This window comes from Hibiscus syriacus, unplaced genomic scaffold (genome assembly GCF_006381635.1).
Source record: "Hibiscus syriacus cultivar Baekdansim isolate YM2019G1 unplaced genomic scaffold, ASM638163v2 tig00112688_pilon, whole genome shotgun sequence".
NCBI classification, from domain to species: Eukaryota; Viridiplantae; Streptophyta; class Magnoliopsida; order Malvales; family Malvaceae; genus Hibiscus; species Hibiscus syriacus.
Genome location: NW_024063384.1, coordinates 454,292 through 458,650, shown reverse-complemented (window position 1 = coordinate 458,650; position 4,359 = coordinate 454,292). Strand labels below are relative to the sequence as shown.

General features: G+C 35.1%; 1 pseudogene; it reads left to right on the top strand.

The window, feature by feature from the left end:
* The first annotated feature begins 1,488 nt into the window (after positions 1-1,488).
* Positions 1,489-3,998, top strand: LOC120182551 (annotated as a pseudogene).
* Positions 3,999-4,359: the final 361 nt, after the last annotated feature.

Here is a 4,359-nt window from a genome sequence, read left to right as displayed (position 1 = left end):
AGTGATAGCTGGGGTAGAAGTGGTATAAAGTAAAATGAAGAGTAGCATGGTAGGTGAGATGATTGGGACTAAGAGGCAGATGGTGAATCTCCTAGGTTTTGAGCAAGATATAATTTCCTTTCTTTTCCATTTTTTTTTCATTCTCTAGTGTTAGGAATGATAATTAGAATAATACACATTGTTGTTCTCGCTGCAGCTTTTATGAATACCTACTTAAAGCTTGGATACAAGGAAACAAAACAGAAGCCGTAAAGCATTACAGGTGAGAAGCTTCAAACAGCATTAAATGCATTGTGCAAGTGTGCATTCTGTGTAACTAGTAAGAATTTATGCTTCTTGCTTGTGCATGGCATGCATATGGATGCCAATCATTATGTTCAAGGTAATCATATTGCTAGTAGATAAAGTGCAACAGTGCAAAAACCTTAGCTCATGCTTTCTTTCGTAGCATGTCTAGAATTACCAGTCCATCCACTACATAGAACATGATCAATGTTTTGATGCTGTTACATATTGGTATCGAAATAGACTGATAGGGTGTTCCTATTTCTGTCTGTGTTTGGCTTCAATGTGAATATGTCATCACGTGAGTATGCAAGTGGAATCCTCACGTGACCAGTAAGTGAAGAAGAAAAAGTGTGCTGGGAATACGGCCACTTTGTATATTTAATGTGTATCTATGATTGTTTTATGCATCTAGCAAGGCACAGCTTGAGTAGCAGTTCTGAGTTCTTACATTCTGGTAATCATGTTACTATTTATGAAAATGCAAGATAGCAATCCACTAATTCTTAGTCTCTAGTTGTACACAGTTTGTTATCCTAGTGTACATGTACATACTGCAAATAATTGGATCAAATTGCTGAAAACTGACTAAATTATGTGTTTTTCAGTATAATGGTATGTATATTAATGATGATTGTGACATGGGTGCCCTCGTGTATCTAGTTATCAATTTCCATTAACACTCTTAAAAATGCTTATGATCTGTTTTGTTTGGACTTGTGCTTCATTATTTTCACCTGTGTTAGTAAACATTCAAGTGGAAGTAGAAAATTTATGAAAAAATGTATTAATTCTTTTAGGTGGTGTTTGGGAACATGGACTCTAGAATTTGGATTCAAAGATAGTGTAAATTGAGGAATAAAATACTTAGAAATATAACATTGATGATCATTTCTCAAATCCATGGATTTGTTAATGCCTGAATAGTAGTGATTTTGAGATTCCTAATTTATTTTTGGATTTGATAAATCCATATTTTTATTTACTTTTCATCTATATGTTATATTGAATATTAACTATTTATCATAATATATTTATTTCATTCTTATATTTACATAGAAAATGAAATCTAAATCCAAAATTTCAATTTCTTGTTTCCAAATGGGCCAAAAATTCTAAATCATTGAAAATGTTCTTGGTGGAGCTCCATGCTAAGTAGACCAACATAATTGATACTGGAAACAGGGATATGTGGGAGAGTCAATGAGAGGCTTACAAGGCTTGATTAGAAAATCAACTCCTTCCTCGTTTGCTTACATATGTGAGAAGAGAGGAAATTATCTGTCTGACAAGGTAGTGTCTAATAATTTGATCAAAAAATTTTACTGTGTTAATTTAGTCTCACTAAGTGGATCTTATCTTCATGTGTAAGATGGATGAATTAGCATGCTTTGCCCTGGAATGTTGGCTTTAGGATCTAATGGTTATGGTCCGGGAGAAGCTGAACAATTCTTAGCACTTGCTGAAGAGGTACGATTATGCACTTAGACACTCATATCCAACCATATATATTGCAACACATTTTATTGTTGAAGCTAAGTCTCACATGAAGTTTGTGGCAACATCAGTGACACAGGAGCTTTATATTTATTATTATGTTATTTATTTATAAATTATTATACTTATATGATAGACGTCTAAGGCTAGGATTATCAAGTATTTTAGGGTTTAAATCTAGGGCTAGAATAAAACTTCACTTGCAAGAAAGTCTAGTAGTTTTACTTGCAAGAAAGAAAGCCTATATAAATAAGTTGTAAGCTTTACCGCCACATTATTCTTCTAATTATTTTCTTTGAATTAATATTTTTTTATAAGACTTTGAATTAATATATAGAAAGGGGAGATTTTTCTATACCGCGTTTTCTAGAGTTCCATCTTCCTTACTCCTTTACTACTCTGATTCTATTGATTACTGCCTTTTTCCCCTCTAAACCACATTTTGAGGAAGCTACTTTTTGCCAAGTGTATCCTGATGCCATTTGGAGGATAATCTCTTTCAAGGAGAGAAGTATTGTTTTGGATGCTTAGTAATTGGTAGTTGTTAGGTAGGACTCTTGGAATAAAAGAAGTTGTTCTGGGGCTCTTGAAATAAAAGTTGTCTTTGGTATAATTTTATTTAGTTGATATACTTTCTTTAATTGCAATAACCTCTTTTTAAAAGGACAGTGAATAAAAGAAATGCATGTTGAATTTTAATCAAAACCCTAAAAAGAGATATGGGTCTCCCTCTAACAAGTCCTAAAGGTTTCATGCCCCCTTGGATGAGCTTGGGTATTTTCCGTTCATCACCCGTGACTCAGTCCCGGGCGTAACATCACACATGCATAACCTTTTATATGATTTATATTTTGACACCTCAACTGTCATGTTCGGTGTTCTGTTCATGTAAGTTAAATTCATCTGTTGTGTTTCACAATGCTGGTGCATCCTGATTAAAAGATATCGAGAAAGTAATTAGTGTTTCCTTGCATTTTTTGTCATTAATTAAGTAGAGTCCAGTCCTACTCTTTATGTTTGGAAAATTTAATGGCTGTTTGGACCTCTACTCATTGCTTAGTCCTGTCCTGACTGGATCCTTTTGATATTTTGGTATAGCTTGCCTGGACTTGCTATAATTTCTATCAGTCAACCCACCAAGTTGGCTGGAGAGAACTATCATTTTCCCACTGGAAAGGTTTGATGCATTATTCTTCTGCTATTGTTTGGTAATTCATGTCTCCTTGTCTCTGTTTGATATCTAAGTAACTGTAGGACATGGCTGTTAGTACTAAATGGAATATTTTGCGGCCTGAGACTATTGAGTCACTCTTTTACCTCTGGCGTCTCACCGGAAACAAAACATACCAAGAATGGGGTTGGAATATCTTTCAAGCATTCGAGAGAAACTCCCGTATAGATACTGGGTATGTCGGGCTCAAAGATGTAAGCAAGCATTAGCAAACTCTTCTCGACTTTTCTTGTGCCTTCTGTTCCTTCATCCATATATATGACATTTTCTGGGCATTTTATTTGGAGAAGACAATATGCTTATTTGGGTTGCCATATCCCTGAGCTGCCTTTTCTATTGTTGGTAATCATGCGCCCGTTCATCAGAATAAAGTTGTATTAATCAACCAGGAGTTACTATATATTTCATATTTTAAGTTCATTAGCTGGTCCTGTGATGATTCGAAGCTCCATGCAAAAGTTTCATTCTTTGTCCCTTGTTTAATGTTTGTGTCCAAATATGCCAAATTTGTGGTTAAAAGTATTCCTACCATTCCTACCACTCTTACTCAGGTGAACACTGGTCTCAAAGACAACATGATGCAAAGCTTCTTTCTAGCGGAGACGCTCAAGTATCTATATCTACTGTTCTCACCTCCATCCGTCATCCTCTTGATGAGTGGGTGTTTAACACGGAAGCGCATCCTTTCAAAATCGTGACCCGAAGTCCTGATGAAAGAGAAGATATCTTTTTGAGGTCATACCGGGAAAGAGTGTGAATGCAGTCTGATTAACCCATAGGCTAATACTTTGAAAGCTTGGTTAATACTCCCTGCTGCCACTGAACCTCAGGTAACATGATTGCAGCCTTCATTTTATTATTTGCAAACCGTATGGAGCGAGTTTTGAACTGCTACAACAGATTATAGCGGTAGCGACGAATGGTGTGTTAGTTATGAAAATTAACGAACAGCCTATCCTTGTATTTGATAATGAATTCTAGATTAATGTGTAGTAATTAATGTTTTGTTGCATAATATGGACAAATATGCAGGAACATGTTCAGAATATAGGATACATATGACTTAAGGTAAGAAAGAACCAATACATTGTGATGCTTTAGAAAAGCCAAAATACATGGCATTTAGCTAATTAGCACATCTATTATTAGATTTAGGAGTGCAAATTAGCCCACATACATTGTGCTAATCTCTTTCTTGTTGTAAAGGTGGCAAAACCACGTCGGAAAGCATGTAAGCAGACGAGGTTAAAAGTGGTATAATTAAAGCATAAAATAGGATTTACTAGATGAAGCAAAAAAATCCCCTATCCTATCAAAAATTAAAGGGTAAAATACATAGATGGTCA